Here is a 21,037-nt window from a genome sequence, read left to right as displayed (position 1 = left end):
GACGGGGTGATCTCGTTGAATTGCTTGGTGGACTCTTGGGTGTGGCGGTCTTTGCTCTTCATCCTCCTTGTCTTGATCATTTGCATCTCCCCTTTGATCATTGCCATCATCTTGAGGTGGCTCATTGTCACACCCGGTTTTGGAAGGCAAACCGAATGCGAACTATGTACGTGCCAGGATCAGAACTCACGTACACAGCAATTACATAAATGAACATCATCGCACAATGCTCGAATAATAACATAAGAGAGTATTAACTTATTACATCGCAGAGTCATAGACATCCACATAGTCATCAACTTAACAGTTAAATCAAAGTGCTAGCGAAACGCAGTAAAGATAAGACCTTCACAGGAAGCTGACTGGGGGTTGCCGCCAACCCGCACCTAGAATTCGTCGTAGTCTTGGAACTCCTGGAAGTCTCCTTCCACGACTTCGTCTCCTCCTGAGCAGTGGTTACAATGCGGACAACCTGGTGTTTGGTGGTAAAGCAAGGATGAGTACACATCAACGTACTCAGCAAATGCCCCGTTTGGCTGAAGTGGACTAGCTTTATGTGGGGTTAGGCTCAAGCAGTTGCTTTTAGTTGGTCAGGTATTTATTATTAGTAGGAGCCAGGTTTTATCATAAAACCCAGGTTATAATCCCAAAAGGTACCTCTTCAGAGAAGAAATACTAGAGAACATAATTGAAGTCACCATCATTAACCATCATCATTAAAGTCATCATTTGGAGTGTATCCGGAGTATCTCTAATCAAAGAGGATCCCAAGGCTGCTCTTAACCGTGAGCACGGCTAATATACCAGTTTCACTACCCTCTGCAGAGGTCGCACACTTTACCCATGAGCCGTGATTCCCTCTCTAGCCCGGGCTTGCAAGACCCTTATTCACTCCCAAGGTGAATGGCCAGGGATTCACTACGAAGCCTTTACAAAGATTCCCTAGAGGTCATAGCTGCCCGTTAGGTTTCTCCAGTTTGATAAACACAGTACCTCTCCCCGCAGGAGGGTGACTAAAAAGCAAAACGAAAGAACCTCGGCACCCAGCCTCGGCAGAGCAAGCACTGTGCCTGGACCCCATTGACGGCACGACGGCGAAGCAACTACACTTCTAGTTCCTCTAATTAATTGGCTAAGGGCACCCCATTCCACCCTCATGGTTGCACTGTTATCCCGGGTGGTCTCTCAACGAACAGATCCTTACGGAGAGGTACTCAGGAAACAGTCTGAGCCCCCCTAGAGTGTCACAAGATCATCAACATCATCAGGATAACAGTATCATAAATAGTCACATCATGTTCATTGATTAAGTTAAGGCAATAGCAGAATGCTAACCATAACAACCCATAAGGTCAGCAAGGATAAAGTAAAGTGTAAAGCTAGTCAATCCTTAGGTTTCAAGTAAGTAATGCAGGATGGTAAGTTATAAGTAGATAGGACATAATGGGTCAGAGGACACTTGCCTTCACCAAACTGCTGATCAGGGACTTCCTCTGCAACTTCCTCGGGAAACACAGACTGCCTGTTGTCTACGTAAAGTAATCATTCACACTATGCACTTGGGAAATAACAAACAAAAGCAATATACCAACATATGCAGCAGAGGGATCACAAGTTCATACTAGAAAAGGGATAGGCACTCTGGTGTTCCCTAGGTCTAGGGTAGAGGACTACACAAAGTGATTCATTATCCACTAATCAGGTCTAAGTCAGTGGTGGGGTTAAATCATTACATGGTTTTTAGTCCCTAAACTTAGGTGCTTAAGTCCATAAACTTAGGTGCTCCAACTTTTATTAAAGTCTATTATCTTCATTCTATCTCAAATAGGGCTCCAATAACCTTAATCTTAACCTAATGATCAACTATTAATTGGGACATAAAAACAGCAGGGAAACATTGGTTAAATAGGTAGACAAAAATACTATGAGCATTTTGCAATTTGAAGCACCTAATTTGGAGTTCATATGACAAAGTTATGAATTTTACAAGATTAGGGATTAAAAAATATGCCTTAAATACTTATTTTGAATTAAATAAAAGGTCCAAGGACCTAACTGCGAGAATCCAGGGACGGTGGGTTAATTTGCGGAAAGGCGGGGGTCTCTTTAAGAAAACGCGCGGGCGAAGGGGTGTCGGGCTCTAATAGCCGTTGGATCTCGGATCAACACCCGAGATTAGATCCGCGGGCGGGCGTGCGAGAACGCGGCGGCCTGAGCGGCTGACAGGCGGGGCCAGGCGGGCAGCGCGGGGCAGCGGGCTGACAGGCGGGCCAGGCGGGCAGAGCGAGCGCGAGCGGCTGACAGGCGGGGCCCAATTGGCAGGGAGGCGGGGCACGGGGGAAACGGCTCTGGGCCGTTGGATCTCAGGCGAACGGCTAGGGTTGGGCTCGGCCTAATTGAAACGGGGCCGTGCGATCTGGGATGGACGACGGGGATCGGGTGGCCGGCCTTGTCCTCTCCTACGGCTAGCAGGGGCGGCGGCGCTCGTTCCCGCGGCGGAGAACTCGCCGGAGACGAGGGGCGCGGGGGCTCTGCGGGTCCCTGGGGCGACCTGAGCGGCCGGGGAGGTTGGGGAGGGCGCGGGGAACCGTCCGGTGGGGACTGGGTCGGGGCAGGGGCACCGGAGGGGGACGGTCCACAGCGAAGCGGCTCGGCGGCGGCGCTAAAGGGCTCCGGCGAGCAATTAAACGCGACAGGGGGCAATACAAAGGTCGGGAGGGGGCGGGAGAGGTTCCTTACCTCAAGGCGGACTCCGGGGACCCCTTGATGGCGACGGAGACGCGGCGGCAGCCCGAGTCGACGGTGGCGGACCTCGGCGGCTGCGCAGAGAACGACGGTGAGCGCGGGCAGAGGAAATTAGAGAGGGGGAGGGGGAATTGGGGCGTGTCCCGGGTTGCGGACGTCGAGGCGAAGCTCACCGTGGCAGAGGGCACGGCGGGGCTCCGACGTCGACGGAGAAACGGGCTCGGGACGGCGGCGGTTTAATGGCGGCGTTGCTCTGGTGTGTGCGCAGCGCGGGGGAGGTGAGAGAGGGGTCTGCAGGTGCGCAAATGAGGGAGGGGGAGAGGGCGAGCTAGGCTTCGGGCTCAAGTGGCCGGGGGCGAGGTAGTTGCGAGCTCCACGCGCGACGTGGGCGCGGAGTCCGCGACACGCGCGGACCGGGGCGGCGGTTACGCGGGGAGGAAGGTGCTGACAGCCGGGACCCACGGGCAGAGAGAGCGGGGGAGCGAGCGCGGATGCGGGGAAAGCGGCCGCGCTGACGAGCGGGCCCGCCAGGGCAGAGAGAGGAGAGGGGGGGGGAAAGGCGCGCGCGGGGGGTGGGCCTGGTGGGCCGAAAGGCCGAGGGGGCGAGGGGAGTGGGCTTCTTTTCCTTTTTCTTTTATTCTGGCATTTGTTTTCCCTTTTCTCTTTATTTACTCTATTTGATTCAAATCCAAATAAGCCACAAATTCAAATTAGCATTTCTAATGATTATGCACCAAACAAGAGTGAAATCTAGGGTTCAACATGATGCAACAATTCATACTCCCTTGGAGTTTGAGCTAATAGACTATAATTACAAATAAAATAACCACTCTTCTCCTATAGAAATGAGAAAGAGAAGATTGGGGAAGGATGTGAAAAGAGAAGTAACACCTGAATTTGTGAATATGAGCAAAGAAATTTTATACCCCCAAATTCAGGGTGTTACAAACCTATCCCCCTTAAAAGAATCTCGCCCCGAGATTCAAGGTTGGTCAGCAAAGAGTTCAGGGTATTTAGCCTTCAGATCATCTTCTCGCTTCCAGGGTGCTTCTTCCTCGGAGTGGTGGCCCCATCTGACTTTGCACATTCTGATGGTGTTCCTCCGGGTGACTCTGTCTGCAATCTCCAGAATCTGCGTTGGCTTCTCTATGTATGTCAGATCCTCCTGGACTTCCAAACCCTCCACTGGCAACTATTCTTCTGGTACTCGCAGACACTTCTTCAGTTGGGACACATGGAACACATTGTGCACTGCCGACAAACTTTCTGGTAGGTTGAGCTGGCAGGCCACTTCTCCACGCTTTGCTTGAATCTGATATGGTCCAACGTACCGGGGTGCTAACTTGCCTTTAACTCCGAACCTTCTGACTCCCCTGATAGGTGACACCTTCAGATAGACGTAATCTCCCACTTCGAAACTCAGTTCTCTTCTCCTTCGGTCCGCATAGCTTCGCTGCCTTGATTGTGTTATCTTCAGATTCTCCCGAACCATTTTGATATTCTCTTCGGCTTCAAGCAAAATGTCAGGGCCAAACACCTGCCTCTCTCCAGGCTGGTCCCAATGCAGCGGAGTCCTACAACTCCGCCCATAGAGTGCCTGAAACGGTGACATCTTCAAGCTGGCCTTGTAACTATTGTTGTAGGAGAATTCTGCATAAGGTAACCTTTTGTCCCATCCTGACTTGTCTTGTAACGCACAGGCTCTCAGCATATCTTCTAGGATCTGATTAGTTCTTTCAGTCTGACCGTCTGTCTGCGGGTGATAAGCCGAGCTGAAGTTCAAATGTGTGCCCAAAGCTTCTTGTAGCTGCTGCCAAAAATGTGAGGTAAACTATGTTCCTCGATCTGACACTATCTTCTTCGGCACACCATGAAGGCAGACTATCCGAGACATGTATAACTCAGCTAACACTACTCTGGTGTACGTTGTCTTCACAGGTATAAAATGGGCTACCTTTGTTAAGCGGTCCATAACCACCCAGATGGAATCATAGCCGGCCCGGGTACGAGGTAGGCCAACTATGAAATCCATCCCGATCTCATCCCATTTCCACTGAGGAATCCGCAATGGCTGCAACAATCCGGCGGGCCTTTGATGCTCTGCTTTGGTTCTTTGACAGCTATCACAGATGGCGACATATTCTGCGATTTCTCTTTTCATGCCATACCACCAAAATCTCCTTTTTAAATCCTGATACATCTTCTCACTTCCAGGGTGTATGGAGTAGGCTGTCTCATGAGCTTCCTTGAGGATCAGCTCCCGAATAGGTTTGATGTCGGGAACACACAATCGGTCCTTGAACCATATTACTCCCTCTCCGTCCTCTCAAAAGTCTTTGCCTCTTCCTTCTAAGATCAGCTGCCGGATATTGTTGATGTTTTCATCATCCTTCTGCCCTTCTTTGATCTCCCGCTCTAGGGTGGGCTCTAACTCCACTGTTACTCCTTGTGTACTGTTCAGGAAACCGAGACTCAGTCTGTCGAACTCCTTGGCTAACTCATATGGCATTGGGTACGTGGCCAACATATTGACTTGACTCTTCCTGCTCAGAGCATCTGCAACAACATTGGCTTTGCTTGGATGGTAATGTTGAAAGGATCACGATGCCCAAGAGGGGGGGTGAATTGGGCTTTTCTAAAAATCAACACTAATTAAAACCTAAGCAAGAGCTAAACAAGAGCCCAACTTCACCTCAACAACTAGCACTAAGAATATAATACTAGAAATGTAACAAAGCTAAGATAATACTTCAAATACTTGCTAAACAAATACACAATGTAAAGTGCTTGAATTAAGTGTGGAATGTAAAGCAAAGTTTAGAAGACTCCTCCAATTTTTCCCGAGGTATCGAAGAGTCGGCACTCTCCACTAGTCCTCGTTGGAGCACCCGCGCAAGGGTATCGCTCCCCCTTGGTCCTCGCAAGAACCAAGTGCTCACTACGAGATGATCCTTTGCCACTCCGGCGCGGTGGATCCCTCGAGACCGCTTACAAACTTGAGTCGGGTCACCAACAAGATCTTCACGGTGATCACCGAGCTCCCAACGCCACCAAGCCGTCTAGGTGATGCCGATCACCAAGAGTAACAAGCCATAGACTTTCGCTTGACCAAGAGAAGCCTAATGCAAGTGGTGTGTGCTCTAGGTGGCTCTCACTAGCGCTAATGAGGAACAAGCGCGGATTATGATTCTCTAATCTCCTCACAAGGATTTTGGTGCTTGCAATGCTCTACCAAGGTGCTGGAATAAATGTGGAGTGCAAGACATTGAATATGGTGGGTGGAGGGGGTATAAATAGCCCTCACCCACCAACTAGCCGTTACAGGCAATGTGCTGCGCGATGGCGCACCGGACAGTCCGGTGCGCCACCGGTGCGCCACTGGTGCGCCAACGGTCACTTCCAACGGCTAGTTCTGACAGAGAGCCGTTGGACTCATGGCGCACCGGACAGTGAACAGTCTACTGTCCGGTGCACACCGGACAGTCCGGTGCGGTGTCCGGTGCACCACTACAATTCAACTCAGAACACTGCGCTCTCGGGTTTCTGCGAAGGGAAGACACTGCCGTGGACCAGCCTGGCCCCACCTGGCAGAGGGTGCACCGGACAGTCCGGTGCACACCGGACAGTCCGGTGCCCCTAAGCCAGAAACCCTAACTCTTGTTTTTCAGCTGATTTTCAAATCGGTTTTTGCTCTAACTTGTGTGTGAGTTCTAGAGTGACACCTAGCACTGTATATGAGTGTGATTGTGCACCAACACTACACTAGAACTCTCTTGGTCAAACTACTCATCGACAACCCCTCTTTATAGTACGGCTAAAAGAGAATAAAAGACCTAACTAAATCGCGAGTGTCCACATCTCCTTGACACTCGGACTCCGTAGACCTTCACCTTTTGTTCCGTTGTTTTAGCCGTCGCTTCGAGTTCTTATCTCCGGGATTGCTTTCACATTGTAGTGCTTTTACCTGTCATGCGACCTAACTTACCATTTGTCTCTGCAAAAACATACGTTAGTCACATATAATATTATGTTGTCATTAATTACTAAAACCAACCAGGGGCCTAGATGCTTTCAAATGTATCTCCAACTCATAGTCTTTGATCAATTCCAACCATCTTCGCTGCCTCATGTTTAACTCTGACTGGGTGAATATGTACTTCAGACTTTTATGATCTGTGTAGATGTCGCACTTCTGCCCGTACAGGTAATGTCTCCAGGTCTTTAAAGCATGAACCACTGCTGCCAACTCTAGGTCGTGTGTGGGATAATTTTTCTCATGGATCTTCAGCTGTCGAGATGAGTATGCTACAACTCTTCCTTCTTGCATTAGCACACATCCCAATCTGGTGTAAGAAGCGTCGCAATACACTGAGAATGACTTGTGAACATCAGGCAGGACTAACACAGGAGCTGTAGTCAATCTATTTTTCAGTTCTTCAAATGCTTCCTGACACTTTTGGGTCCACTTAAACTCAACTTTCTTCGCCAGCAACGCTGTCATTGGTCTAGCAATCTTTGAGAAGCCTTCAATGAATCGTCTATAATATCCAGCCATTCCAATGAAGCTCTTGATCCCACGAACATCCTTTGGTGCTTTCCAGTCCAGGATATCTGCCACTTTCTTTGGATCCACTGCTAACCCATCTTGATTTATGATGTGACCCAGAAACAGGACTTCATGAATCCAGAACTCGCATTTACTCAGCTTGGCATACAACTGATGCTCTCGAAGTCTTTGCAATACCATCTTCAAATGCTCTACATGATCTTCCTCACTTTGAGAGTATATGAGAATATCATCGATGAACACTACCACAAACTTGTCTAGATAATCCATGAACACGCTGTTCATCAGATACGTAAAGAAGGCTGGCGCATTTGTCAAACCAAAGGACATAACTGTGAATTCATATAACCCGTACTTGGTGATGAATGCTGTCTTCGGTATGTCCGAGGGTCGGATTCTGAGTTGATGGTAGCCTGACCTCAGATCTATCTTCGAGAATACGCTGGAACCTCTGAGTTGGTCAAACAGATCTTCTATTCTTGGCAGAGGGTACTTGTTCTTAATAGTGACTTCATTCAGGGCTCTGTAATCTATGCACATCCTTTTGGTACCATCTTTCTTCTCTACAAACAACACTGGAGCGGCCCAAGGCGAGGTGCTTGGCCTGATGTAACCCTTCTCTAACATCTAATCTATCTGCTTCTTGAGTTCCACCAATTCTGGTCCAGACACTCGATAGGCTCTTTTGGAGATGGGGGCGGTACCAGGGATAAGCTCTATGGCAAACTCAACCTTTCTCTCGGGTGGCATGCCCGTTAGCTCCTCGGGAAACACATCCGGAAAGTCTGACACAACCTTGATAGCCTCAAGCGGTTTGGCCTCCTTACTGTCAACTGAAATCTGGTGACAATCTCCCTCCGCTGATTTAGGCATCCTTAGCTCAGCCACTACCTCCTCTCCGAGCGGAGACTTCAACGTTACGGTCCTCTTGTCACAGCTAACATTCGCTTCATATTTCATTAACCAATTCATCCCTAGGATGACATCTACCCCAAGGGTGTCTATTACTATTAGATCACTGGGGAACCCTATCCCCCTTATTTCCACCCTTATATTTGAGCATATTCTATCTGCTTGCACTTTACCACCAACCGAATTAATCCTCATGGGCGGCATCATTGCCTCTACTGAGATGTTATGCATTTCTACCCATATTGCAGTGACAAATGAATGAGTTGCACCAGTATCAAATAGCACTTTTGCGGGATGAGATTCGACTGAGAACATACCTACTGCCACATCTGGTGCATCCTGGATCGCTTCAGCCTCCAAGTGATTCACCTTCCCACGGTTGTACGCTTGGCCACGATTACCTGCTGCCGGCTGCAGTACACCTTGCCTTGTTGGAGCATTGGGGTTGGTCTGCTGCTGCGCCATCTTCTTTGGGCACTGCATCGCCCAGTGGCCTTGATCTCCACAGTGGAAACATCCTCTGCCTCCTCCTTGTGCTGGGGCTGCTTGGTTGCTCTGATTTGTCGCGGGGGCAGGAAGGCGAGGTGCCTGGTTGTTCTGCTTCTGATACTGATTACCTCCTTGCTGGCTGTTCTAACGATACTGCTGCTGCTGTGGGTACTGCCTCTGAAACTGCTGCTGATGCGGACGCTGATTCTGATTCTGATATCCCTGTGGGTGACCGGGCCTGCCTTGCTGAGATGAACTGCCTGAGAAGCGGGGACGGCTGATGCTCCCAGACTGGGGTCCACTCATCTTGCGCTTCCAATCTTCCATATCCTTACGCTTCTTCTCAGTCATAACTGCCCTATCGATCAGGTGCTGGAAGGTGGGGAAGGTGTGGTTCATCAGCTGGTAATGCAGGGGATCCACCAAACCCCTCATGAACCTGTACTGCCTTTTAGCATCAGTGTTGACGTCCTCAGGTGCATAACGAGATAGCTGCAGAAACTTGTCCCTGTATTCACTAACAGACAGGGGTCCCTGCCTCAGAGCCAGGAACTCCTCTTTCTTCACGATCATCAGTCCCTCTGGAACATGGTACCGACGGAAACTCTCGCTGAACTCTTCCCAGGTGATGGCTTCGGGGTCAGCATGTGTGGCGAGGTAGGACTCCCACCAGGACTGGGCTGCTCCCCTTAGCTGGCGGGGACCATACAGAACCTTCTCCCTGTCGTCACATTGGGCGGTGCGCAGTTCCCTTTCCACTGCGCGCAGCCAGTCTTCTGCATCCATGGGGTCAGCAGAATGGGCGAAGGTAGGAGGGTGCCCTCTCATGAACTCACCACGCTTATCCCGTGGCATCTGGGGCATCTGCACTTGCAATTGGGGTTGGGGTTGCTGTTGAGCCTGCTGCATGGCTGCCAAAGTCTGCCCAATGGCCTGCACTGCCTGAGTCTGCATCAAGAACATCTGCTCCACTGTCATTGGGGGTGGTGGGGGAGGCTGCCTCTGATGTTCCTCCTGCTGGTCATGCTGCTCTTGCTGAGCACGCCTGTTGCATCGGCGCCTGTTGTCAGACATCTGTGGAAGACATTCATACATCAGCATTGATCTTACAATCCTTCAGCATAAGAAAAGGGAATACAGAATTCTTCATGACACTGAGTGAATAAAGAGCTTCACTGATCCTCATTATGATTCAACACAGCTTCTCAGATAGAAAGGAAAGTGGAAGTAAATGGTTTCCCAACTAAATAACTGACTTCATTAACATTACTAGCTAAGCCAAACTGCAGGGGAAACCCACATGTTGGCTACAGTCATTACAAAGATCCAAATCCAGCACAAGTTCATCATAACAAGCATGAAAGCAACTGATAAGCAAACTAAACTAAATGGAAGCAACTGATAAGCAAACTAAACTAAATGGAAGCAACTGATAAGCAAACTAAACTGACTACCTAAGACTGAGACATCTGACTTAAGAATTATTACAAACTCCGACGCTAACGATCTAAGGATCCAGATCTATCCTGGTCTTACAGGCAGGGGAACCATAAGTGTGGTGACCACGTGGCGGCGAGCGGTATGGGTGCTGAGTCCCAGCAGGAGCGGGAGAACCACCCTCTTGGTGGCGGCGCTCTGCTAGCTCAGCACGCAACTCAGCAATCTCCGTTCGAGCCCTGCTCAGCTCGTCCAGAGAGTGATCCAGCTCAGTATTAAGCACCGCGACTAGGTTGACTGTGCTGCTCAACCTAGGGTTACCCTCACCAACAGGTGAGACAACCACACTCTCGGTGCTGCCAGTAGGACGGCGGGGGTAGTACCTAAGGTTAAGACCGTCGGCCACCCCACCGAACAAGGAACAGTACTGGGAGAGTGCACGCCGTGCTGCATCCTGCATAGCCGCCTCTGCAGTGTCCCTCTCGGAGATGGAGTAGTGCTCCGAAACGGCCTCCGCACCCCGGAGATCGTCCTCCGGACGGCGAACTAGGCAGGTAGCCTCCCAGCGGTCCGGGTACCTCCCGCGACTGTGCTGGTAGACTACACAACGATACTCGATCGACCAGGTGTGCCAGTCGAAAGCCTGGCGCAGCAAGGTGTCGAGTGCGTCGTGGAAGTGACAACCGCGAGCGGCGTCACGGGTGATGGGTCGGGCGACCCATCCTTCCGCCTCCTGCGGCTCAGAGGACTCCGTGCTGTGGTCTGAGTCGTCGTCGTCGGGGTCTCCTCCAGGACCTCCTCCAGTAGCTCCTCCAACAGCCGGGGCGTCCCGCGGTGGTGCAGGGGGCACCTCCAGCTGGGCAACAGAGGAACGGGGCCTCACGGACTCCACCTCCTGCTGGGGTGGGGAGGAAGAGCCCTGCTGCTCTCTGTGCTGGCGCCGGCGTTCCTGCTCCTCACGCAGGCGGTGATGCAATCTCTCCAGGTGACTCGACTGACCGGACACGGTGCGGCGTAGAGGACGCTCCGAAAGTCGAGACGGCAGGAAAGGAATCACCGACTTACGTGCAGTGTGTCTAAGACGAGCCATCTACAAAAGACACCGTAAGCACAAGAGTAAGAACAGAACTAATATGACAAGTGAATAAACCATAGACAGAATAAGATAAAAAATTTTAACAAGGTATAATATAGTATATATATGTAGTAAAACATAGGGTTGGTCGAGGTGACCGACTTTTGAAGTAACATCAGAGGTCAAGGTGAGAGGGAAGGTCAATAGTCCTTAGTACGACCAGTGCTACTCTAGGTCAGCGGTCCTACAGTCAGCACGGCTTTGATACCACTTATGTCACACCCGGTTTTGGAAGGCAAACCGAATGCGAACTATGTACGTGCCAGGATCAGAACTCACGTACACAGCAATTACATAAATGAACATCATCACACAATGCTCGAATAATAACATAAGAGAGTATTAACTTATTACATCGCAGAGTCATAGACATCCAAATAGTCATCAACTTAACAGTTAAATCAAAGTGCTAGCGAAACGCAGTAAAGATAAGGCCTTCACAGGCAGCTGACTGGGGGTTGCCGCCAACCCGCACCTAGAATTCGTCGTAGTCTTGGAACTCCTGGAAGTCTCCTTCCACGACTTCGTCTCCTCCTGAGCAATGGTTACAATGCGGACAACCTGGTGTTTGGTGGTAAAGCAAGGATGAGTACACATCAACGTACTCAGCAAATGCCCCGTTTGGCTGAAGTGGACTAGCTTTATGTGGGGTTAGGCTCAAGCAGTTGCTTTTAGTTGGTCAGGTATTTATTATTAGTAGGAGCCAGGTTTTATCATAAAACCCAGGTTATAACCCCAAAAAGTACCTCTTCAGAGAAGAAATACTAGAGAACATAATTGAAGTCACCATCATTAACCATCATCATTAAAGTCATCATTTGGAGTGTATCCGGAGTATCTCTAATCAAAGAGGATCCCAAGGCTGCTCTTAACCGTGAGCACGGATGATATACCAGTTTCACTACCCTCTGTAGAGGTCACACACTTTACCCATGAGCTGTGATTCCCTCTCTAGCCCGGGCTTGCAAGACCCTTATTCACTCCCAAGGTGAATGGCCAGGAATTCACTACGAAGCCTTTACAAAGATTCCCTAGAGGTCATAGCTGCCCGTTAGGTTTCTCCAGTTTGATAAACACAGTACCTCTCCCCGCAGGAGGGTGACTAAAAAGCAAAACGAAAGAACCTCGTCACCCAGCCTCGGCAGAGCAAGCACTGTGCCTGGACCCCATTGACGGCACGACGGCGAAGCAACTACACTTCTAGTTCCTCTAATTAATTGGCTAAGGGCACCCCATTCCACCCTCATGGTTGCACTGTTATCCCGGGTGGTCTCTCAACGAACAGGTCCTTACGGAGAGGTACTCAGGAAACAGCCTGAGCCCCCCTAGAGTGTCACAAGATCATCAACATCATCAGGATAACAGTATCATAAATAGTCACATCATGTTCATTGATTAAGTTAAGGCAATAGCAGAATGCTAACCATAACAACCCATAAGGTCAGCAAGGATAAAGTAAAGTGTAAAGCTAGTCAATCCTTAGGTTTCAAGTAAGTAATGCAGGATGGTAAGTTATAAGTAGATAGGACATAATGGGTCAGAGGACACTTGCCTTCACCAAACTGCTGATCAGGGACTTCCTCTGCAACTTCCTCGGGAAACACAGACTGCCTGTTGTCTACGTAAAGTAATCATTCACACTATGCACTTGGGAAATAACAAACAAAAGCAATATACCAACATATGCAGCAGAGGGATCACAAGTTCATACTAGAAAAGGGATAGGCACTCTGGTGTTCCCTAGGTCTAGGGTAGAGGACTACACAAAGTGATTCATTATCCACTAATCAGGTCTAAGTCAGTGGTGGGGTTAAATCATTACATGGTTTTTAGTCCCTAAACTTAGGTGCTTAAGTCCATAAACTTAGGTGCTCCAACTTTTATTAAAGTCTATTATCTTCATTCTATCTCAAATAGGGCTCCAATAACCTTAATCTTAACCTAATGATCAACTATTAATTGGGACATAAAAACAGCAGGGAAACATTGGTTAAATAGGTAGACAAAAATACTATGAGCATTTTGCAATTTGAAGCACCTAATTTGGAGTTCATATGACAAAGTTATGAATTTTACAAGATTAGGGATTAAAAAATATGCCTTAAATACTTATTTTGAATTAAATAAAAGGTCCGAGGACCTAACTGCGAGAATCCAGGGATGGCGGGTTAATTTGCGGAAAGGCGGGGGTCTCTTTAAGAAAACGCGCGGGCGAAGGGGTATCGGGCTCTAATAGCCGTTGGATCTCGGATCAACGCCCGAGATTAGATCCGCGGGCGGGCGCGCGAGCGCGCGGCGGCCTGAGCGGCTGACAGGCGGGGCCAGGCGGGCAGCGCGGGGCGACGGGCTGACAGGCGGGGCCAGGCGGGCAGAGCGAGCGCGAGCGGCTGACAGGCGGGGCCCAATTGGCAGGGAGGCGGGGCGCGGGGGAAACGGCTCTGGGCCGTTGGATCTCAGGCGAACGGCTAGGGTTGGGCTCGGCCTAATTGAAACGGGGCCGTGCGATCTGGGATGGACGGCGGGGATCGGGTTGCCGGCCTTGTCCTCTCCTACGGCTAGCAGGGGCGGCGGCGCTCGTTCCCGCGGCGGAGAACTCGCCGGAGACGAGGGGCGCGGGGGCTCTGCGGGTCCCTGGGGCGACCTGAGCGGCCGGGGAGGTTGGGGAGGGCGCGGGGAACCGTCCGGTGGGGACAGGGTCGGGGCAGGGGCACCGGAGGGGGACGGTCCACGGCGAAGCGGCTCGGCGGCGGCGCTAAAGGGCTCCGGCGAGCAATTAAACGCGACAGGGGGCAATACAAAGGTCGGGAGGGGGCGGGAGAGGTTCCTTACCTCAAGGCGGACTCCGGGGACCCCTTGATGGCGACGGAGACGCGGCGGCAGCCCGAGTCGACGGTGGCGGACCTCGGCGGCTGCGCAGAGAACGGCGGTGAGCGAGGGCAGAGGAAATTAGAGGGGGGGAGGGGGAATTGGGGCGTGTCCCGGGTTGCGGACGTCGAGGCGAAGCTCACCGTGGCAGAGGGCACGGCGGGGCTCCGACGTCGACGGAGAAACGGGCTCGGGACGGCGGCGGTTTAATGGCGGCGGCGCTCTGGCGTGTGCGCAGCGCGGGGGAGGTGAGAGAGGGGTCTGCAGGTGCGCAAATGAGGGAGGGGGAGAGGGCGAGCTAGGCTTCGGGCTCAAGTGGCCGGGGGCGAGGTAGTTGCGAGCTCCACGCGCGACGTGGGCACGGAGTCCGCGGCACGCGCGGACCGGGGCGGCGGTTACGCGGGGAGGAAGGTGCTTACAGCCGGGACCCACGGGCAGAGAGAGCGGGGGAGCGAGCGCGGATGCGGGGAAAGCGGCCGCGCTGACGAGCGGGCCCGCCAGGGCAGAGAGAGGAGAGGGGGGGGAAAGGCGCGCGCGCGGGGTGGGCCTGGTGGGCCGAAAGGCCGAGGGGGCGAGGGGAGTGGGCTTCTTTTCCTTTTTCTTTTATTCTGGCATTTGTTTTCCCTTTTCTTTTTATTTACTCTATTTGATTCAAATCCAAATAAGCCACAAATTCAAATTAGCATTTCTAATGATTATGCACCAAACAAGAGTGAAATCTAGGGTTCAACATGATGCAACAATTCATACTCCCTTGGAGTTTGAGCTAATAGACTATAATTACAAATAAAATAACCACTCTTCTCCTATAGAAATGAGAAAGAGAAGATTGGGGAAGGATGTGAAAAGAGAAGTAACACCTGAATTTGTGAATATGAGCAAAGAAATTTTATACCCCCAAATTCAGGGTGTTACACTCATTTGCTTGATCTTCTACTTCATCAACTTGAGCTTCATCCTCATTTTGAGTCGGTGGAGATGCTTGCGTGGAGGAGGATGGTTGATCTTGTGCATTTGGAGGCTCTTCGGATTCCTTAGGACACACATCCCCAATGGACATGTTCCTTAGCGTGATGCACGGAGCCTCTTCAATACCTATCTCATCAAGATCAACTTGCTCTACTTGAGAGCCGTTAGTCTCATCAAACACAACGTCACAAGAAACTTCAACTAGTCCGGAGGACTTGTTAAAGACTCTATATGCCCTTGTGTTTGAATCATATCCTAGTAAAAAACCTTCTACAGTCTTAGGAGCAAATTTAGATTTTCTACCTCTTTTAACAAGAATAAAGCATTTGCTACCAAAAACTCTAAAATATGAAATGTTGGGCTGTTTACCGGTTAGGAGTTCATATGATGTCTTCTTGAGGATTCGGTGTAGATACAACCGGTTGATGGCGTAGCAAGCGGTGTTGACCGCCTCGGCCCAAAACCGATCCGATGTCTTGTACTCATCAAGCATGGTTCTTGCCATATCCAATAGAGTTCGATTCTTCCTCTCCACTACACCATTTTGTTGTGGAGTGTAGGGAGAAGAGAACTCATGCTTGATGCCCTCTTCCTCAAGAAAGCCTTCGATTTGAGAGTTCTTGAACTCCGTCCCGTTGTCGCTTCTTATTTTCTTGATCCTTAAGGCGAACTCATTTTGAGCCCGTCTCAAGAATCCTTTTAAGGTCTCTTGGGTTTGAGATTTTTCCTGCAAAAAGAACACCCAAGTGAAGCGAGAATAATCATCCACTATTACAAGACAATACTTACTCCCGCCGATGCTTATGTAAGCAATCGGGCCGAATAGATCCATGTGGAGTAGCTCAAGCGGCCTGTCGGTCGTCATGATGATCTTGTGTGGATGATGAGCACCAACTTGCTTTCCTGCCTGACATGCGCTACAAATCCTGTCTTTCTCAAAATGAACATTTGTTAGTCCTAAAATGTGTTCTCCCTTTAGAAGCTTATGAAGATTCTTCATCCCAACATGTGCTAGTCGGCGGTGCCAGAACCAACCCATGTTAGTCTTAGCAATTAAGCATGTGTCGAGTTCAGCTCTATCAAAATCTACTAAGTATAGCTGACCCTCTAGCACACCCTTAAATGCTATTGAATCATCACTTCTTCTAAAGACAGTGACACCTACGTCAGTAAAGAGACAATTGTAGCCCATTTTGCATAATTGAGATACAGAAAGCAAATTGTAATCTAATGAATCTACAAGAAAAACATTGGAAATAGAATGGTCAGGAGATATAGCTATTTTACCAAGACATTTGACCAAACCTTGATTTCCATCCCCGAATGTGATAGCTCGTTGGGGATCTTGGTTTTTCTCGTAGGAGGAGAACATTCTTTTCTCCCCTGTCATATGGTTTGTGCACCCGCTGTCGAGTATCCAACTTGAGCCCCCAGATGCATAAACCTACAAAACAAGTTTAGTTCTTGACTTTAGATACCCAAATGGTTTTGGGTCCTTTGGCATTAGACACAAGAACTTTGGGTACCCAAACACAAGTCTTTGACCCCTTGTGCTTGCCCCCAACATATTTGGCAACTACTTTGCCGGATTTGTTAGTTAAAACATATGATGCATCAAAAGTTTTGAAAGAAATGTCATGATCATTTGATGCATTAGGAATTTTCTTCTTAGGCAACTTAGCATGGGTTGGTTGCCTAGAGCTAGATGTCTGTGACGGAACCTCCCAAGTAATTAGGCCCACCTACAGTTGTCCTTGTCCAACGGACCTCAGACAACCCTGTAGGTGCCCCTGAACTACCTGACAAGTTCGGTATCTTTCTTTACCTTACCAGGAACGTCTCACCCGTCTTGCAGACATTACAGAACATCGGAGATAAAGAAATGTGGAAGCGAATTACATAAACTTTATTTCAAAACCAAGCTTGAGTTATGTTATTACAGACCAGACTAAAAGTGAGTGCAGAGTAGTAATATTATACAAACCTGGGAGGCACAAACTCCTCCCGAGAAGCTAAAAGCAAAAGATCCTAAGTGGAGGACCGAGTCCTCCCGCACTTCAGTCTTGTTTTTCTTCTTTCGGAACCACCTTGGCACAGAAGCAGCAAAAGTCTGCTACTTCCTCACCTAAAAACAACGAAGGGATAAACCCTGAGTATGGAATTACTCAGCAAGTCTTACCCGACTAAAGAAAAGACTCTCAAGGGTATGCTGGTTATATGGGAGTCAAGGTAAGGCTTTTCAATCATCAATGACTCTGTTTTTGCAGAAATGCTTACTAAAGTGGATCCTTAAAAATCCAGTTTTAATTTGTCAAGTTAAGTAAAATTACCTGTACTAGAGTTCTTTCTACCCTAGTTCAATCACTGGTCCTGCACTAGCCAATTTCTTAACAAAAACCCATCGTCTTTAGTGGAATGCTACGTGTAGGGTAGTGACCAAGTCTTCATAACCGCGAAGGTACGGCGATCTGAATCGATTATACTCAGCTGAGGATCTCCAATCACACGACATATGTAGCACTTAACCCTTGCATATGTCAACCCGCCACCGGGGTTCTTAAGACCGGATCAGGTTCACGCAGACCGAGAGCACAGATACACCACCGTCCAGCCTCTTGCCACGGAGGGTACACGCTACTCTCGCCACCGCTCCACGCCCATCTCGTGTTGTCTTATTCCGGCCTTAGTCTGCCCGAGGCAAGGCTTACCCATGACGAGGCATGTGACCAGTTAAAGGGTCCTCGATCATCAAGCCTACATCGACAAGGTCCTTAATCGACTCAGACGGAGACACTACACCGAGACTCTCTGCTCGTGCAAGTCACCCGCCCGGTCTCAGCTTAATCATTTCAAACCCAAAGTTTGGTACCTGGCAGAGGTACATCTTTACCGATGTTGAACCTATCAAGGCCTTTGATAGATCCATCATCAAGTTTTATTTTCGAAAAACATCCCACCCACTTTGCCACATCATATTTTGTAAAAACAAAACATTTTGTTTTTCTAAAGCAAAGCTAAGCATCAAAATCTTTTGTAAAACAGGTGATTAAGGAAGGTAATCAAATTCAAGGAAGGTAATGCAGGAATGGTTTTATCAAGCAACTCCTATCACCTAATGCAGCAAATCAAGTGAGAAAGATTTTAAAATAGCAAGGAAGGTGGCAAATGCACCGGGGCTTGCCTTCATTTACAGGTGATTCGGGTTCGGATCCACAGATATCGAAGTAGAAACTATTCCCGGCCTGGGATTCCGAAGGTGGTGGTGTCTTGTCTTCGGTGACTTCTATCTCTTCTTCACGTTCTAATCATAACCATACATAAGTATAAGAATGGATACCATGGGATGCTCATGAGAATGCAAAGATAATATAAACTTATTATCTATGTCTTGAGTACAACTTTCCTTCACGGAGTTCCGGGAACTTAGGGTTTCCGGAGTCGGTAAAGGAGTTCATAGGGCAGGGGGGTGTTTTGGGGTTTGGTGATCAAACAAGGTCCAAATCAATTCAAACTTTACCCAAGGTCTCTAAATAGTGTATAACACTCATATAAAAATTTTGGGCATTTTAGGACTTACCAATTATTTTCTAAAAATCTATAACCAAGACTTTTAACTACTTCAAATACCTTAAAATTTCTTATTTTCACTAAAAATCACAAACTTATTTTTACTAAATTCTAGGGAAAATAACAAGCCTAGGAAAATTAGTCTCATATTTTTAGGATTTTTCTGTAATTTTCTACACATTTCTCAAGTTTCTCAGAAAAAGAAAATGGAAAAGTGTGAATAGAACTGGGCCAGAAGCAGCCCATACGGCCCAGCCACTCTGAGAAACAAGGCGCGCCCGCGCCCGCGCGCTGGCTACTTTGCATTGGGGCCCTCGCGTTTCTGTCTAACTGCGAACGGGTTCAGTCACTATTCTTAAGAGTCTCTGACGATTTGCAGATAGGTCCTCAATCTTCTAATTCTTTACACCATGAAGCCCTCGACGGCGGTCCAGGCTAGGAGCCGAGCTCCGACGAGCTAGACCGACCGGATGACGCCACGGCTGGAGTTCTCAAGCGACAGGAACCAAATTAGGCTCCATTCGCACCTTTCCCCTCAATCAATTTTGCTAGGGATGGTCTATCACGTTCTGGCCACGGTGTTAGTGCGGGTGTTCAAGTGAATTATGTGTTCCGGATCACCGAAGGCTGGGCTGGATAAATTGAAGCTAGGGAGAGGTTCCTGGGTTCACCAGGGATCCAGGACACGCTTTGGTTTGGGCAATACAAGACCCGAAGAGCAGGTCGACGGTGAGGGTGGGTTACGGCGGTGTTCTTCAGAGCAACTGTGTGTTCTGGTGACGGGCTTCGGCCGAATTTCAATTAGTTGGCATGGAGAGCAATAGGAGATCAAAGGCAAACTAGAACAAGAAGCAATTTGATAAACACTAACCCGAAGAGCGCTGACCACAGTGGAGTCCCTTGCGGTGGAACAAGAACAGAGGAAGAGGGAATTTGGGAGCTAAGTGGGTTTTCCGGTGGAATTACGTCAGTTGCCTGAGAGCTTGTGCGCGCGATGCAACGAAGAAGCAGTGCCCGGACTCAATTTATAGCCAGCCAGCCGGAGATGGATGAGACCCCGAGCTGGGACTGCGCTGGCGAGCACACCCGCGCGGCAAAGCCACGACAAAAGTCCGGTGGCCGCCGTTTAACCGGGTAGCGCCACCTCTACGCTTTGAAGCCACGTCGCACCAGATCTTTACCGCAGCCGCCGACGACCATCCGCTGCGGTGGCGTTCTTATCGCCGGCGAAGGGCTGACCCATATCCACGGCGCGATATTTCTGAAGACCGGTGAACAGTGCTCAGTTTCAGTAGAATCAACGAGTCTGACAGCCCATGTTCAGCGTTGATTTACTCCAGATTTTCAATGGCAACCAGTGGATCAGCTAATAACAAAGTTGTTGTCTGATGATTCAACAACAATCTTGCTATAGCATCCATAGCCAAATTCTTATTAGAGCAAGGTTGATTTCCAGTTCAAAGTTGACTTAGTACTACTGTTAGTCTGAATTTCATACTTCAGACAGCCTAAAAGTTCAACTTTGAGTGCACTTTTCTCCAAATTCTTCACAACAACCATGCTTACTCTCTTAAGCAAAGTTATTCACCTAAGATAGATCTACATAGTTGATGTGGTGACCTAGGGCAAATATCCCATATTTTAAAAGTTACAAGGCTCCAAAGTTGTACCCACCAATCTGAAATTCAGACTTAGACTGAAATCACAACTAGGGGCCTTTTTGCAATTGAATCCAAATCTTAGGGTTTGGCTTCCAAATTCACACCTAAGTGAACCAAGTGACTTAAGATACTTTATTAACTTGGTTTTTGCACTTTAATCCAAATGTGCATCAATTTTGCACATAAGCCCCTAGGTTTGAGTTTTAGGGTTTTTCAGGGTTCCAATTAGGGTTTCTGGTACCTTAGGGGTATAAGGGTAATTCAAGTTTATTTTTGGGGTTATTTTATGACTTTTACCCTAAAGCTTTTAGGTTTTCTCAACTTGGGTTGTGTCTTACCCCTTTAACCACTATTTAGGGTTAAGTCCCTTAACCAGGGTTCTATTTGCAAAAACATTAAAACAATACAACTTGTTTGAAATTTTTACCTAGTGAATGCACTCTAGGTGTGTCAAACATATGCAATGCCAATGCTTATGATGCCATGCTCAAGTTTTAGTTATAGTAACACCAGGGGTGTTACATTCTTTCCCCCATAAAAGAATCTCGTCCCGAGATTAAAAATCCTAGGGTAAGTAATGGAAAAGGAAACGCGGAATACTTTCATTTCCTTATTTCTGGTACAAGGCAGGGGTGATGTGGGGGTTCATTCCTTTATTGCACAATTATAGAGGCTTTACAATTTACACGA

Source organism: Zea mays, chromosome 10, assembly GCF_902167145.1.
Source record: "Zea mays cultivar B73 chromosome 10, Zm-B73-REFERENCE-NAM-5.0, whole genome shotgun sequence".
NCBI lineage: Eukaryota > Viridiplantae > Streptophyta > Magnoliopsida > Poales > Poaceae > Zea > Zea mays.
The sequence above is the reverse complement of the archived record's forward strand: the minus strand, read 5'-3'. Positions refer to the sequence as shown.